Raw genomic sequence first — 18,082 nt, forward strand, 5'->3', positions numbered from 1 at the left:
TTCACTTTTTCTGATAATCTGCAATGAGAGGTGCTCTAAGAGGCATTTTTCCACATCTTATGGCATCGTCACAACAACATAACCACCTTCAGAGGCAGATCGTTTAGATAAGGGAACTAAAAATCAGAGTCTCATTGCCCAGCCTGTAGCTAAGAGGCAAAGCCAGACTTAATTCTATATGACTAAAAACCCTGAAGTCCTTCCATGACCCATGATTATTCTGTATGGTCTTATGGCTAAAATGAGAGTCAGTAGACAAAAATAGTAAGGCAGTGGATTTTAGCCCATTCAATATAAAGAGGCAATTCTCAATTTCAGAGTGGTCCAGAAATGGTAGGGTCAGGGGAGGTAGTGAGGGTTATCTCTCTGGAAGCTGTGCTGGACGTCGACTCGGTGTGGGTCATCGTTCCCCAATGTGTGTTCTCCAGAACACTCTGTCTGAAGAGGGGCAAAGGTATAGAGAAAAGATGAAAAATGGGAGTGGAAAGAAGAAAGGGGTTGTGTGCTTGAATAAATGCGGACTTAAAACATGTCACTTCCTGGAGAATGTCTCTGCGGCTTTCACGTGCTAATCGTGATTTTTGAAATCTACTGACTGAGATCTACAAAATGTAGAACTTATTTCACCCTGGAACTCATTTCTCTTGGAATATCTTCAGGGACTAATGTTCCAAAGAATGCAATCAGAAAATGCTGCTGCGGATTATGCCAAAACACCGCCTGAGAGTCGGGTCAGAGGACCTTCCAGCTGCGGGCATTTCTTTCATTTATGCGCGCGTTCATTCACAGACCAGGAATCATGGGGGACTTCCTGGGTACCAGCCTCTAAGCGAGGCGTGGGAGATACAAAGGTAAATAGGATCCCGTCTTCTGTATCTTCTCCCAACCCTGGTGACCCCCCTCTGTCCCCCAAGCCACCCTCGCTTCACTCCAGCCAGCTGGGCCTCCTTTCTATTCTCACGTTTTTTTGCACTGGCTGTTCTGCTTCCCAGAAGGCTTCTTTCCCACGTAGCTGTGTGGCTGACTTAGATCCGCCCTGCAAATTGCCAAATGCCATTTCCTCGGCACAGTCTGCTCTGCCTTGCCCCCTCCCCTGGGCGTGTCTGACCCTTCGTACTCTGTTTAATATTGTTTACATAAACATACATAAACATAATTAACTTGATTATTTTTATTGTTGTCTGTCTCCTACACTAGAATGTAAGCTTTATAAGGACAAGTCTGTTTTGCTCACCGATATATCCCGAGCACCGAAAATAGCTCTTGTGACATCACAGGTGCTCAATAAATACTCGTGTAAATGAATGACTGAAACAGAAAGTTCTTACCCTCGTGGAAGTAATTTTACGAACACCCAAGAAGACTGAAATTCATTATATGAGAATTTACTTTACATACATTTATATCTCTATACATATATGTCTGTATAATATACGTATACATTCTCTTCTCCCAACCCTGGTGACCTCCCTCTGTATCCATGGATATATATATATATATATATATATATTAGGATATCAAAATAATTTTAATAATTTAATAATTTTAATAATTATTAGGATATCAAAATAATTTTAAAAACTTAGATAATGTTCCAAGGAATAGATCAAAAAGTTGTAAAAATAGATACTAAGGACCACTCTGTGCTCTAGTAACATCCCTAAATTTTACATGTGAAGCCCTTTATACCCAAACCTTGCTGACATCACCACCAGAGTCTGGAAGATTCAAGTCTTTTCTAGAAGTGCATTTATGGCCTATTTATATTTTCCTATTTGGGAGGTCAAAATCAGGTAACAGTGAGTTGAGTCCTAAGAATTTCAGGATGGCACCTACTCAAAGGTTTCAGTCAAATATGTTAAAGGTCACCACGACTTGACTATCATTTATGCCTTTATATACGGACATGAACACTTTAGAGGCTTCTAGATCTATTCTCCCCAGGCCAAACAATTAGCTGCTACCTTTTAGGTGCTGGAAGGACCCTAAAAGGGTGCCATCAGACACAGATGAGACTTTACCCTGACTTTTTGCCGATGAAACCGCTTGCTTATACATTTCAGAAACCCACCATTGTCACCGGACCAGCAAAAAAGGGAGGATTTTAAAATGGGATCTTTATTTAAACCAGCCTGGGTTTTGAGACTGTAACATTTTATTTTCCTTCTCTTTAAAGGAGGAGTAAAGCTGTGACTTGAGTTACAAAATTGCTATCACACCTTGAAGTAGTACTTGCTGAATGCCACCCCCCAAACCCGTTGTGGTTGGGCTTCCTGATTCGTGTTCCCCTAATTATTGTTCTCAGCTTTGAGAAGAGAAAGGGCAGAGAGGTGAAGGTTTCATTCCAAATATGGGAGAAAGCGAGGCATCGTGAGAAACAACCCTCTCATTGTTATTTTTACCTTTATATTTATGGAATGCTTACATTTTGTTTTATGTATACATGGCAATTTAAAAAAAAATGTTAAGTAACAGGCGTTAAGCGAATTGGAATACTTAATATGGGTTTTGAACTTCTGCCAGGAGCAGACTCCAAAGCCAGTTCTTCCTATTTGCATTGTTGCATTTATCCATTTCCAAACATTAGAAGATCCATCTATCAGATTCTGTGTCAATCCAGCACACAGATAATTTGTAAAAAAGCTTTCTTTCAAAATGTTCTGCGGTTTTTCTAATCTCGTCGCTTTTCTAATTTTCTAATCACATAACCTTGAAGTCGAAAGACACAGCCTGTGATAATCTGTGTACGCTGTCTTCATTATTATCACAGACATTTCTGGAAAAAAAAAAAAAGAAAACACACACACACAAAAACACACACACAAAAAAAACCCCTTTCCGCCCCCCACACATTCAAAGCTGCCTTTAAAGTCCCCACTTTGGTCACAGTTCAATCAGATCCACATTAGTCCTACTCATCAGACAGAAAAGTGTTCATGAGCATAAGGGGGATATTGACTTTAAAAATTTACTGGCGAGGCGTTCAGAGCCTGCAGGAATGTCAAAACTCCAACCTGCATTTTGATGTTTTTGCCTCCGGTTAGTCTTGACTGACATGCTTGGAGCACTTTGGTCTGTGCTCTGGCACCCATTAACTGTCCTTGACTCAATGTTACACAGGCCGTTATGGGCAGCTCGGTGCCTAATGGTTCCAGTGGATTAGACGCCCCAAGGTGTAAGGAAAACTCCCGCCCCGTTTTAAGGGATCACATTGGCTATTCTTGGCTTCATTAGGGGGGCATTGTTTGATCCTAAATAATGAGAGCCTGTTAATTATTATTCTGATAATTGGGCCTCATGTGGGAGCATGGCAGGGAGCGAGGTGTTTTACAAGGAAGCGAGTTTGGAAACGGGAGAAAGAAATGTCAAGGTTGAGGTGTCTTTGAGAGGAGTTTGTTTATATGCAAAGTGTTTTCACCTAGGTGGGGACGTGGTGCTGGATGGAGGAGAGGGAAGGAGGCTAGAGCGAGCTCAGGTCTATACTTACTTCAGCTACGGCAGATTACAAAATTACTACCTTGGGCGAGCCATTCAAAAAGGCTCACCAATCCCACGACCGAACCTGCAATTCCGTACAAAGAGATTGGGAATTGGTTTCTCTTGGAGGAGAGAGAATTCATAGGGAGGAGAGGGGTCCTTAGTGGAAGCCCATCTGTTCTCTAGGGAAAACTGTGAACTTTGTTTCTTTGCACACTGTTGTTTTTGCTTTTTCCCCCCATTTAGGAAATGACAACCCAGCCCATTAAGGGTATCGCGATAAGACTGCTACCTGGTCAGACGGAGGGGTGGCTGTCTGTCCAAGAGACACAAATGTCAGGAGTGCCCGTGGTGGTAGGGAGGAGATGACCTTTGAGCAGAAGGTGGTGGGGACGGCGGGGGAGATTTCCCTGAGTAGTTGAGTCTCAGATGAACTTCTGACATGCTGTAAAAATGTCGCTTTCTCGGACTCTTCCATAAGTCAAAAGGAGAGCTTTAAAGTATTAAATCTGGACTTGGTCTCTTTTTTTCCTTGGTGCATGCTGTGTTATAGCAGCCACAGCCATTTTTAATTACATTTAGGCCACTCATGTAATTGTGGGAGAGAAAAATCCAGAATCTACGAATCCACACAATATTGCCTCTTCCCTGGAATCCAAATAAGAGCCCACATTGTTTCTATCCACGTGAGGGAAGAGTGGGGTTTCAACAAATGCCTCGATTTAAAAGGAGGAGGGAGAGTTTGGGGGGAAGGTAAACTTGCATTTGAAGCTTTAGGCTGGGTTTTTGTCAGACTTACACATACTTCAGGTAGAGCTGGCCAGCTGAGATGAGAGCTGGCCTGCCTGTAGACCAGGTGACAGTGACCGACAGGAAGAGAAGAAATAGAGAGAAGGACCATACTCGTTTTGAGTTCCAGTCCTATGTTCACATGACTTCGCTTGGTTCTAAATCCCACTCTTCCAATTAAACTGGAGAGACTATCAGAAGTACGTGTTCAAAACAGTTACATAGCCTGGAGCTTTGGACTTGCCGGAGCCTTCTTCATACGGCTCTGTGATTCTCTTTTGTACGTGTGAATGTTCTTTGAGATGCACCATGGGAGTTAGAGCAGGAGGAAAGGGTGGGAGGGCCAGGGCCACGGTGTTGGGGAATTGAAGAGTTAGTGGCCAAAACAGGTGATCCTGTCTGTGATCTCTCAGCTGTTCCTAACAGCTTCAATGCACCTCATAGGTTCATCAAAATGACACTGCACTTCACTAGAACATGGCATCCTAAGTGCACAGTTATTAGAAAGCAGAGCCATCTTGGATCCTGTGCACAGGGGAGTATTAAAGTCAGAGTTGGCCAATAGAAGTAGGTAGGTAGCAATTGCAGGCCAGTGGAGACTTAGACTTCACTTGACCACTCATTCATGAGGTAACCTTGAGCTTAACTAACATTCTTGGTCTGATTCCTCATCCGTAAAATGAAGTTAGGTATGTCTGCCTTTGAACCCGATAAAGAAGTTACGAAGCTAGAGTAAGGTTGTAATCACAGAGCAATTTGTAAAAATGGAATACTATGCAAACACAAGGTATGCTATTATTTCCAGGTAAGTTAGGACAATAGGAACCCCTAACCCTACCCCTTCCTTCCCTCTCTATCTCCCATCTTGTTGCTTCTTTTTTAAAGTAAGCTCTACGCCCAATGTGGGGCTCGAACCGACGACCGCAAGATCAAGGGTCCCGTGCTCTACCGACTGAGCCAGCCGGGCACCCGCCATCTTGCTGCGGTAGCATTCTCAACTTTTCATCGCTGAGAGGATCAGCCCCCTATTGAAATTCCCATAAGAAGGATCAGAGATTTCTTCCACTGGAACAGACTAAGGACTCTTTAGGAATAGTACCTCTAATGGTGGCCTAAGTGCCCATATCTCTTAGATTTAATGCGAATCATTGGAGCTAATGTGTTATTGTGTCTGCAAACAAGTTTGGTAGCAAAGAATATATCACTTTTCCGCCCAAGATTTACCCAGACAGGTGAAGAACGTAAGACTGACTACCCTAACTTTCCTTTAGACAAGGTTCTGGAAGAGTTATTAAAACTCTTTTTCTATCTTTTTAGATTTTCATCCCATATCATTTCTCAGAATTTCAAGTCCTGGATTTTAGTTGGCCATTTTCTTTTTTTTATCTGTCCTGGAGAAGTTGTTTCATGTTTCCATGAGTGACAATGAACATGTCTTTCTGAGATTGTTGAAAAGGGGTGACATTATCCTATCCAAATCTTTCCATCTTATATACTTAAACTACCATGGTTCTGCAAGGCCATGACTTTCACATGTGAAGGCTCCTAATCTTTTTAGTTTGTTTTCCTGCAGAAGCCTCTCTCTTTCCTTTGCTTGAAGTTCCAACTGCCAATTTTATGAGATGTTTTACTACCTTACAATTATTGCAGAAACCACAGTCTCTCTCTGGAGAGCTCACAGTTTGCTAAATTAGATGAATGATAAATCATCAAGGGCCATGGGTCAGAGGCACTCCTGGAGGAAAACACTATTTAAAAAGAGGAATACAGCTTGGTTTATCCCCAGAACTTTTCTATTCCAAATAGGAAAGCTTCCTCGGGTTTACCAGTTTGCAGTGATGTCATCTTGTGTCTTGACATTCACTAGGGCAGATGATTGCCAAGGTCTTTGGTGCCTTTGAACTTGTACAAATAGTTCCACTTCAGTGACTGTGACTCAGAAGGCAATCTCACAGCTGCTGCTCTGTCCTCTGGATGGCAGGGCATTTGTGTTTCATGGATGAACCCTGGATAGTGAATGTTATGGCAAAATGTATATCCATACTCTCTCTCTCTCTCTCTCTCTCTCTCTCTCTCTCTCTCTCTCTCAATAGTTATAGAGTGCTTCCTCCACTTTTTAGCTGAGGTTCCACTGGCCATTCTTCTAAGCTTAGCATTTCCTATGGCACACAAAATATTTGCAGTTCAAAATAGCATGCTCTTTTCCGACAGTGTGTCCCCTAAGAAAAGGACTTTGTCTTGTCTATAGGTCCTCTTCTCCATCTCCTATGTCTTGCTCACTCACGTGATGGAGAGAAAGTCATAAATACCATAGATCACAAGCTCTGTCCAGGTAAAGATCACACAACTGATCAAGTGACCAAGGAGTGGATCAAAAGCTGAAGTAAACATTTAGAATTAGGCATTTGAGCTGAATAGGAACCTAGGATAAGCCAATGTGGAATGTAGTTTGGAACAACACCCAACCCCACCTCACTTCTCCCATCATCCATTTATGGGGTCACTACTATGTAGATTATCTGTGGTGATTTCGGAATGCTGGTCCAGATCAATCTTCCTAGGAACCCACCTCCTCTCCTCTGCTTTGTATCCAGAGGAAAAGTGATTGAAGAAGGAAGATTTTAGGCTATTCTGCTTTGGATTTATTCATAGCATCAAGTTAATTGAAAGTTGTTAATTCAAGAGAAAACAATTTTTTCCTGACCAGGAACAAAGACACTTCCATTTAATAGCCACAAATAACCAAAGCCTATCTAAGCTCGACTTATTCAAAAACTTCTGGTAGGGAATGGTGTGGGAAGCTGATGGGGATGGCATTAGGCAAATTTGTGAAGACATTATGAATTCATTTCTCATTTTTCTTGTCACCGTTTTCTTGTCACTGTTCTGGTAGATATAAGACTTAATGTAATTGGTCACACAGCACTCTCAAATACACTTGACAGAACACCTTATTGTCTCAAGGGAAGTATTTTTATCCCATCATCTGGGTCAGGATGGCTTCCTAGAGCCTCTGTGACTTGTGAACAAATTTGTCTAGGATTAGGAAGGGCTAAACAGGCACAGCAGGCCATGTGCGCACCTGGTGACATAGACCAGTCAAGACAAATTACCTGAGTTACAGTTGTCAAACAAGGCATAGGGCTTTTGGCTCAAATTGAGCTATCTTGGCGGTTTAAGAAATAGCTCAGGCTTACTTCTGCAGAATTCTCTGAATACTAAACTCTTTCAGAAGCAGTGCCTATAAGCACAAATGTTTTCATTAATTCCACAAAGATTTTATCTCAGATTACAACGTGCCAGGCACTACCCTAGGTGCTGGAGATGGCTAACTAGCTGAACAATATAGACATGATCCTTGTTCTTTTTGGATGTGTGTATATATCTATATCTATATCTATATCTATATCTATATCTATATCTATATCTATATCTATATAGATATATATATTTTATAGTCTAGAAGGGAGGAAAGACATAATTAACAATGCACAACAAAAGGAAGAAACATACAATTGCTATTGACTAAACTCACATCTTCTTTTCTCAAGTAAACTGGTTCAACTGAAATAACTACTTTTTTTCTCTGCCAATCGTTTACCTCCCCACTGCATGGCTTCTTTTCACTGGATAAGAGCCAAGGGACTGTCCCAGAGGAGTCTGGTCAAGTCTCAGGCTTTCAGACTTCTATAGAAATGTGCTGTTGGCCCCTGCTATTTTCTTCCTCTCTACCTCCAGAAAGCTATTTGAGACAGAGGTTTTAACATCCACCCCCTAGAAAGAAACTTTCTGTATGTGTGTCTATATGTCTGTGTGTGGAGAACGGAAATCTTAGAGATTATCCATATGACTCTATTTTCCAAATTCATGCATTTCAGTTGCCAGCTGAGACCGAGTTACCTACATCCCCAAACTCAGAAACTTCTTCACCAGGTCGGTTAGGAGGTCAGCCCCAGGAATGTGAGAAAGAATTTGTAGCTTGGGCCATCTGTGTGGTGTCAGATGAGTAACCAGAATTGCCCTCTTTTGAGAATTTGGTGCCATTCTGCATGATTAACTCTAAGTGTCCTGTAGTCCTCATTTCCATCACAGCTGCCGCACGACTCTGATAAGTATGCGTGCAGGGGTGTGGGAAGGGAGTCAAGGGAAGAATGGAATTTGTGTGGCTTGAGTGTTGGTTTGCTTTGCTATTTTCAAACTCAGAAGAAATGCACAATAAGAAATAGGTCAAGTTTAGCAGACATAGAAGACTTTGATATTCATCTAAGTAGATGATACACAGTCGCTTCTAACATTGTTAGTTTGGCATACCTAGTTGCTAAATAAAATCTTTGGCATAGGTTTACCGCACCACAGAAGAACAGAAGCCAGTTGTCTTTTGGTAAGATGCACTTTGCTCTGGTTTAGAATAGGCACGTTCCCTAGTCTGTATCTGCATCATCGCGAAGGAAAGTTGGGTGGTCGCTACACAGTGTTTCTATATCCTGAGTCAAAGCAATGTCTTCGCGATTCATAAAGTGCTAAGTCATTCAATTCAAGAGAGAAAAAAAAGACAATGTTTTTACAGAATGGGCCGTTTGATCTGGTAGTCCTCTATAAATGGCCCCTCTGTTTTCCACCATGCCACATGGGGTGGATTCAATGCAGAACTGTGAAGCATTCAAACCATGACTTCATTCCCTTCTTGCTTCTCCCTCCTAAACTTGATTCCCTTCTACCTGCGTCCTGGCCTCCACTCCGTCATCATCGTCTAGTGGCTTGCTTGACTTTATAAGGACCACCCCCATCTCACAAGTTGATTTGACATTCCTGTTCATTGTTCCATGTAAGTCCAATTTATTGAGCACTTGCTCCACACCAGATTCTCTACTAGCCCCTCGGAATGATGATCTCAAACACCAATAGGTAAGTATTGTTATGACGGCCACTGGTCAGATTTTCTAAATACTACAACAATTTTATCAACATGTTACGTCTAAAGCAGAACTCTTGCCCCCCCCCACCAAATCCTATCTTCCTCATTCGCCTTGTTGTCAAACTAACCCCTCAGAGTCATTTTTCGACTCCTTTCCTCATCCCCATACCTAATTCAGCAACAAATATTGTCCGCTCAACTTTTAATATTGATCTCAAATCTGACCATTTCTTAGGAGCTTTATTGTTATTTCCCAGATTTAAACAAGACTTTGCATTGACATTTCCTCTCCCTTGAATATTCCTCCCTCAGACTTTCCCTCTGACTCACACTCTTTCTCCATTAAGATTTAAGTAAGATACTACCTCCTCAAACAGCTTCCCTTGCCTACCCCGCGTTCCCTTCTCACCTTCTCTTCCTCTTGATTCAGTTCTTTTTATGGTAGCTTTTCTACTTCTTCTGAGTGCTTACTCTCCTGTGTTTCTTGGTTTCTATTCTGTCTTCCCTGATAAAATGTCAGCTTCATTAGGATAAAGAACTAGACTCTCAAGGTAGTTATAAGTAGTAAGACAAGGAGTAGACACTCAATAATACTTATGAATAAATAAACAGACAGACAAGGAAACACAAGCCAACAGAGATTGGGTAAACTTGCCCAAGGTTACACAGCTGGTAAATGGCCGAGCCAGGATTGGAGCCGTTGTCAGTCTGTCTCTTAATTGCTGTGCTAAACTGTGTTGCATTCTCTTTTCCTCGCCCTCGCAACACCCCTGCATCCTGACCTCTTCGTTCTGGTTTCCTAAGAAATCCGACGTGTAGCCTACTTCTAAGTAAGTATCTTCCTTCTCATAGAAAAGTAGACATCTTTAAAACTTTGCCTCAGGATGGTAATTTGATTATGCAAAAGAATGAATCTCTACTTCCAGTTAGAATTCCAATCACTAAGAAACAGGAATGGGGAGACATTGAAGAAGGCTGTGTGTTGGTGGGGGGAGCTTTGAGACAATGAAGAATGTCCTTTCCTCAAAACACAAAAAGAAGTTGGATCCATCCAGGCAAACAATAGACTAGTATTATCATCCTTCACGCGCACTCAAATACACAGTTGACAAAGGTGTTTCTTGCATATTACCTTCTTGCCATCCTCAAAATAACCCTTTAAATGAGCAAGTGAGCTTCCTTATTCCCACTTTACAAAAGAAGAAACAGAGTCTCAGACGGCTAGTTGATTCTGTTGAAGGACACTCGGCCAGGATGGCAGAGACGGGGATGATGTCTGTATCTTCTGAGTCCTCTCAGAAGGTCTCTACTCACTACCCTGTAATATATTTTCATTTCCATGTTGTCCCTCTGACAGTGTGTAGCATGAAAATAAGAAACTATATATTGACAAAGGGGAAGAGCTAGGAAGTATAGTTTGTTGTGGGTGGGGTCCTCTTTTTTTTATCCAAAATAGAACAGTTTTATTATAAACTCGAACGCTGATACTATGGTTTAAAAAGGGGGGAGACTTAAGAAATATTTTTTAATGTTTATTTATTTTTGAGAGAGAGAGAGAGACAGAGCATGAGCAGGGGAGGGGCAGAGAGAGAGGGAGACAGAATCCGAAGCAGGCTCCAGGCTCTGAGCTGTCAGCACAGAGCCCGACGCGGGGCTAGAACTCACAAACCACGAGATCATGCCCTGAGCCAAGGTAGGACGCTCAACCAACTGAGCCACTCAAGTGCCCCCAAAGGGGTGACTTTTTATGCTTCAGAATTTCTGATACTTTGTCCCAGTCCTAGTCTCCCCACCAACTCTCTGTTCTTCCTGCCAATCTTCTAGTCCATTGTTGAATCTTTCTTTCCTCACTCCCTTCTTCACTCCTAGTCTCCTTTCCTCCTTCTCCTACTTTTTCCTTTCTTCCCTCCCTCCTTTCTTCCCTCGTTTCTTCCTTCCTTTATCATTTAATTTTTGGAATAAGTGGAGTAAAGGGTTTTCTTGGTTAAAAGTTCGTTCCTTTCCTCCCTTATAGAATGATCCCAATTACTTGCATTTATCCATAGAGGCTCATCCTCAGGCTAGTAGGTTGACTCTCTCCATCATCATCATCATCATCCCTTCAATTTTATTAAGCGCTTACTATATGGCATGCCGTGTGATGATGGCTTCACATTTATTGTCATTCAACTCTCGAAACACAGAATGAGGTATTACACCCATTTTACAGATAAGAAAACTAAGTCTGAGTAGTTCATGTAAGCTCACAAAGCTAGTAAGTGCAGAACTAGGTTATAAACTCCTGGATGAGTTCAAAACTTGTTTTAACTATTCTATCAGGTCTTGAAATTACATACATATATATGTGTCTCCGCCCTTGGCAGATACTGCTAATCATTCACGATGGCTTGACTACTGAGCCCAGAGTTTTTCTTAATCCAGCCCTTCAGACCCCCCTAGCACTTATTTAGAGTGGGCATGGAGATAAAACCATTCTCATCATTACATTGTTTTATCTCACCAAAACAGCTCTGACTTGCAGGGCTAGAGATCTCATGGTTTTGTTTGGGGTTGATTTTCTTGTTTTGTAAAGTTGTCACAGTCCCAGTATTTCCAGAACAGATCTCCTGACGCTCCCAATGTGTTCTCCTTCACTTTCAGATTTAACTGCCCCCCCCCCCGTTTCTATTTTGAAGGTCTGGGAAGTTTCCAGGGGCCATCCTCTTTCTCCAGTTGTAAGCAGGCCACTTAGGATCCTTGGGTCAAAACCCCAAGCTACTTGGTAACCACCCACAGCCAAGTTGACATAACTACCTTGGTAGGAAGAGGCACAATGCCTGGTGTTCTCGATGCTGCCCCCCACAAAACTAAGTAATGAAGTAGCTGATTTGAGCTACTGGATCATTAAAGAGAAACAGATGGTCAAATATATTTGACTGGTTTCAAGGAGGTGGCATAGAACGTCACACACAAGTGAGATGTCTTGCACTGGACCACATCTAAATGAACAGCTTCCCCCTCTTTCCTAGTTTTTACTTCCATGAAGTGTCTCGGGGATTAGCAATTGTTTCCTCCTCCTTTAGTATCTCCAAGCCCAGAGGGGATAGGGAAGAGGGAGGGTGAGAGAAACCCAGTACGCACGGTACCAGGAAGTGTTGTTCTGCCTGGGATGGGAATCCGCAGGGAAGAAGGTGGTGTGGCCGGCAGCAGGAATTTGCAGGACTGTGACTTGTGCCTTTGGAGGCCAACCCTCTCCTCTCCCTGCTGAGAAGCCCCATCCGCTGTCCACTCTCCAGCTCTCATCTGCGGGTCTGCCTCAGAGGGCTGGGCGCTAGCTGGGGCCCCCATCGCTGGGTCTCAGTCCAGCTGTGCCACACGCTTGCTGTGGGACCTTCAACAAGGGTCGGAAGCTTTCTTATTCTCAGAAGCCTCCTTGCTCTAAGGGTTGATTCTCAAGCCTCTTTGGAAATCAGAATCATCCAGAGAACTTTTATAAATACAGGCGCCCGTAACATAGCCTCCGTGGAGCAGCGAAGCCTGAGCTCTTTCCTCCCCACCAGGCCCAACAACAAAAAGGAACTTCTCAAGGAAACTCTCCAGTGGAATTCAAAAGGAACAATAGACTCGGATTTGATTTGTTTAATTCCGAAATCAAGGTCACCGGCGAGTCGCCCAGCTCTTATTTGTGTGGTTTGGGTGGGTTTTCTTTTTTGTTTTGTTTTTTTGTTTTTTGTTGTTTTTTTTTTTTTTAAACAACATCTTTCTTTTCATTTGATGGTCCTGTCATCTCCAGAACTGTGTATGTTACTGATCCTGACTGTATTCAAAGCTGTTATTAAGTGGAGTCTTTTAGATTTTAGAGAAATGATAATGGTTCCAAAGATGACAGAAAGTGGCAGCTGGTGACAAAAAAACCCCTTGATAAGACGACAACAGTAAATCAAACTACCGCCACTTTTCCGTTTCATGTTTGTTAATACCACCTCGCCTTTTGAAGTTTAAAGCAAGGTTCAAAAAAGCCAGGTGCTGAATCATAATATTAAAGCAAGTAAGGAGCTCCATGAAAGCGAGGAGATCTGAGGGGGGGAAGCAACAAACACAGCTTTCAACTGCCTTTTGTCGGCCTTTCCGCAGATGTCACCAGTGGTTATCCCAGCAGAGGGTTCGGCTTGTAGCAGCGCCTCTGGCTGATTCCCGCTCTGCGTTTCAAGTGTCAATCAAAAAGGAAGGACGCAGCTTAGGTCCTGGTCATTGTCCTGTGAAAAGAGCCAAGCATTTAACATTGATTTAGCTCCCTCAATATACAAAGATAGAGCCAGCTTTGTGCATCGAAAAGGGCCTTTGGCAAGGTTACTTGTAGAGCAATTCCATTGCATCCGACGCGCCTTGGGTTCGCTGTCACACTGCGGTATCTGGAGCCCTCTGAAAAGTTATTCAGGACTGAGTGAGCAAATTAAAAAGAAATAACACATTCCCCGCAAGAGCGGTGCCGGTTAGTGGGCAAAGGCCTGTTAGCGTCTCTTGGTCTTGAGAACATTTTAAATAATAACAAGAAACAGCCAGCACTTTGGAAACGAGCCGCAGCGTGCAAGAAAGGAAGCCGGAGGAGCCCCAAGAAGCCTGGGTGGGTTGGGGGGGGGGGGGGGTGGGCGGCCTCAGCGGGGTCAGCTGGGTTTGCAACATTCGTTCCTCCGACTTCATTCTAGTTTGTTTGTAGCCCGTGTGGCCTTCCGGGCTGAAAGTTCGCACAGGTTCCTATCGTGCCCTGCCTTTATTTATGTTTCCATCTCCTGTGAGTAGACGCTAGCTTGGCCAAACCGGGCACGGGGCTTGGGGATGCGATTATAGCAACGTGTGAGTTTTACCAAACGCCCTTGTTGCCTTTGTTGCTCTTTTTCTTTTCTGTTTTTTTCTTTTCAAAACTTAATCAATCATTTTTCTGAAGTTCAGTTGACACACGAGGCTGCATCGGTTTCAGGGGTACAACATGGTGATCTGACAAGTTTATACATGATGCTATGCTCACCGCCCGCATACCTACCGTCATCAGTCACCAAACAGCGCCGGTACAATACCATTGACCATCTGCCCTATAATCTCTATATTCTTTTTTTTCTTCCTCCTCCTCCTCCTCCTCCCCTTCATTCTTCTTTTTGCCTTTGTTTTCCTGCAACAATATGCAATTACAGAATTATAGTTTGACTTGTGTTTTTAATTTTCAACTGCTTGGCCTGACCCTCATGGGGATAGTCAGGCGCATGTGTTGTTCCAGTTCTCATTTTGCAGGTGTTTTTCTCCTGATCACTTAAGAGTCAAGCTCCCCGAGGGGCGCCTGGGTGGCTCAGTCGGTTAGGCATCCCATTTCGGCTCAGGTCACGATCTCACGGTCCGTGAGTTCGAGCCCCGCATCGGGCTCTGTGCTGACAGCTCGGAGCCTGGAGCCTGCTTCCGATTCTGTGTCTCTCTCTCTCTGACCATCCCCCTCCCCCTTCATGCTCTGTCTCTCTCTGTCTCAAAAATAAATAAACATTAAAAAAAAAAAAGAGTGGATCTCCCTGAAACTTACTAAGTGGAGGTCTTGGGATACTTGGTGGTTGATCCGGTTTAACACACGTGATGGATGCTTCCTGAATGTCTGTGTGCTCTCCTTCACTTCCCAGCTTTCTTTGCAGTTGGTTTGGGGAACTGGGATGAGTTGGAGCTCATGGGAATGTGGACAAGGGGTTGTATCACTCCTGCTTTGAGATGCAAATAATCAGTATGCCTCATCTATCCTTGCTGCCCCTTTAGAGACTGAGCGCTGAGATGTCAAAAGCCATAAAGTAGAAGCAACTGTTGTTACCCCTAAGTAAGGGCAAGCTAACCGGGATGGTCACCCCACCCCCAGTGGATTTTGCATGAGCAAGAAGAAATAAACATCTTGGGGGGGGGTGGTTAAACCACTGCAGTAGTGCCTCACCGGTCGTGTCTGATATGCCAGGTGTAGCTAGAAGTATCCTGATCAGGCAGTCGTCGAAAGGGGTGGTTCTGAAATTTGGGCTTGGCATAGAGCTTTTCCTGGCAGCTGATCTAATCTGTGCAAATATAGCGAGATGATAAATGGAAACACAACAACGCAAAAATGGTTCATGTTCCATTTAGCCAAAGTTCTGAGTCCTCAAACAATGAGCAGAGTGTTGTACTGAGGGATCACCTCTCCCTTCACGCCCCACCCCGGACCCTCAACTCCTTTGTCAAATTGTGCTTTAGCTGCATCTGCCTGTCACCATCTTGACACAGAATAAACCAAACCTTCTGCCTTTTTCACTCTTGCACCCAGTGTGACTTACAGAAAAGAAATCAACCACGCTGATGAGTGCCACTGCTGATTTGGAGTCTCCAGGCTCAGTTGCCCCCTCAGTGCCAATTGGCAGTTCCATCACACGTCCTTAGTTTCTTCTTCCGTCCTCTTAGCAGATTATATTGTTTTCAATTTCACAGCAAAACAACAAAGGCAATTGACATGGTTTGCCTAAAATTTCTATCCATACCTCACAAGGTTTTCTGTGTCTCCCTCCAATATCTCAAAGGATTCCTCCTTTCCTCCAAGGATGAGCCACACACCTGTCCTCTGGAATTCATCTCCTAGGACTTTGCTCCCTCTCTTTTTTTAATGGTTATTTATTTTTGAGAGACAGAGCATGAGCCTGGGAGGAACAGAGAGAGAGCGAGACGCAGACTCTGAAGCAGGCTCCAGGCTCTGAGCTGTCAGCAAAGAGCCCGACGCAGGGCTCAAACCCACGAACCGCGAGATCATGACCTGAGCCGAAGTCGGTTGCTTAACCACCTGAGCCATGCGGGCACCCCAACTTTGCTCTATTAATTATCTTTTTAGTTAGTGGGATTTCCAACTTCAATGGCTGCATCTTCCCAGCATAGAAACCAAGCCTGCTCTGTGGGTTTTTGGATAGAATGGTCTTCAGTGACATTCTCCTTCTTCTCATTCCCCAGCTATTACTGGCTCCACAACAATCTGCTTTCTTTCTTCTCCATTTAAACCAATAACCTCCATGTTACTTCATAGGAACATTAGATCGTTGCCTTGTCTACACCTGTCTGTTCTACGTAGACCTTTCACACTGCCTTCCTACTGCATTCTCCAATCTTGGTTTCCATCATGTTATTTTCTCCCAACTTGCCATCCTCTGCTTTGGCCTCTCTTTCTGGATTTCTTTTGCTAGATTCCTATCCTTTTGAACACCATCCCTTCCCTGGAATGCCATCTCTTGAGCTCTAACTGTGGCCCTTTTTCTTTTCTGATTCATGGTTTTTGAGATAGTCTTCATGGTGCCGGCTAGAATCTGAAAAAGGACTGAGTTAAAAAAACTCAACATAGGGGCACCTGGGTGGCTTAGTTGGTTAAGCATCCAAATTCAGCTCAGGTCATGATCTCATGTTTCATGGGTTCAAGTCCCACGTCAGGTTCCGTGCAGACAGCTCAGAGCCTGGAGCCTGCTTCGGATTCTGTGTCTCCCTCTCTCTCTGCCCCTCCCCCTGCTCTCTCTCTCTCTCTCTCTGAGAATAAATAAACATAAAAAAATTTTAAAGCTCAAAATAATCTATTCGTTAGCAGAGGGGTCTTCTTGGCCCAGATCACGACTCTGTAATTGACTACTAATTCTCCCAGTACGATTGGGTTACAATTTTGCAAATAGCTATGACTTAGATTTGCACCAACAACTGGATCTCCACAGAGTTTTATGATGCGAGGCCTCTGCACAGAGCTTCTATAGATGAAGTTCCTTAGATTTGTTGTTGTTGCTTATTTGTTTTTTAAATGTTTATTTATTTATTTATTTATTTATTTATTTTTGAGAGAGAAACAAAGCACGAGCAGGGCTGGTGCAGAGAGAAAGGGAGACACAGAATCTGAAGCAGGCTTCAGGCTCCGAGCTGTCAGCACAGAGCCTGACATGGGGCTTGAACTCACGGACTGTAAGATCATGACCTGAGCAGAAGTTGGACACTTAATCGACTGAGCCACCCCGTGAAGTTCCTTAGATGTGTGACACTCCCTGTGCTATCTAGTGGTTATAGGGGACAGTTTGTCAACTGGTTGCTGCTTCTTGCTCCAATGCCTTTGAAAATGCACTTCCTCACCTTGAACTTCTGAACTCAAGTGCCCACCTGGGAATCAAGCTCAAAGCAATTCTACGAGAGAGAAGACTGCACCTTCGTCTGCTCTGTTCCAGAGATGCATCTCTAAAGGCCGTCTTGCTTGATTCTTCTTTCTGCTGTACATCCTACCAGTGAGAAGATTCTTCACTCCTAGTTATTTATTTATTTATTTACTTATTTATAGCAGGCTCCTCACCCAACATGGGGCTTCACCTCACAACCCTGAGATCAAGGGTCTCATGCTCTACTGACTGAGCCAGCCAGGCACCCCAAAAATTCTTTACTGCTTTTTAATGCTTACTGACATGAGTTAGTAATGTTACACGCGAATCTTTTCCTTCAATTTGACTTTAAACTCCCTGATTCAGAGAGCATGTTCTCTGCTCCTTATAGCCTATACCCCATTCCTAGACACGCTCCTGAACACGTAACCACACTTACACTAAGACCTCATGCTAAAGACATAGGGACACCCTCCTCTTCAACCTTTTTCTTCTTACGATAGACACAGAACACTTCTTTACTGCAAGGATCATCTGGTGCCTTTATCCTTGAAAAGAGAAATAAACACGCTGGTCCCTTCAGAAGCTGAACTTCTCTGGGCGTCCCCATGTGGCCACTGGTTCAACCCTTTTGACTGAAGCTGTTAGTCTGGTTTACCAGGTCATCAACTTGAAGTGGTTGGATCTCAGTGCAGACACACCCTGCTTTTGTGACTTCCTCCAAGCTCCCTGGCCATGATGACAATTCGACTTTGCGTCTTAA

The sequence above is a fragment of the Felis catus genome, chromosome F1 (assembly GCF_018350175.1).
Source record: "Felis catus isolate Fca126 chromosome F1, F.catus_Fca126_mat1.0, whole genome shotgun sequence".
In the NCBI taxonomy this organism is placed as follows: Eukaryota; Metazoa; Chordata; class Mammalia; order Carnivora; family Felidae; genus Felis; species Felis catus.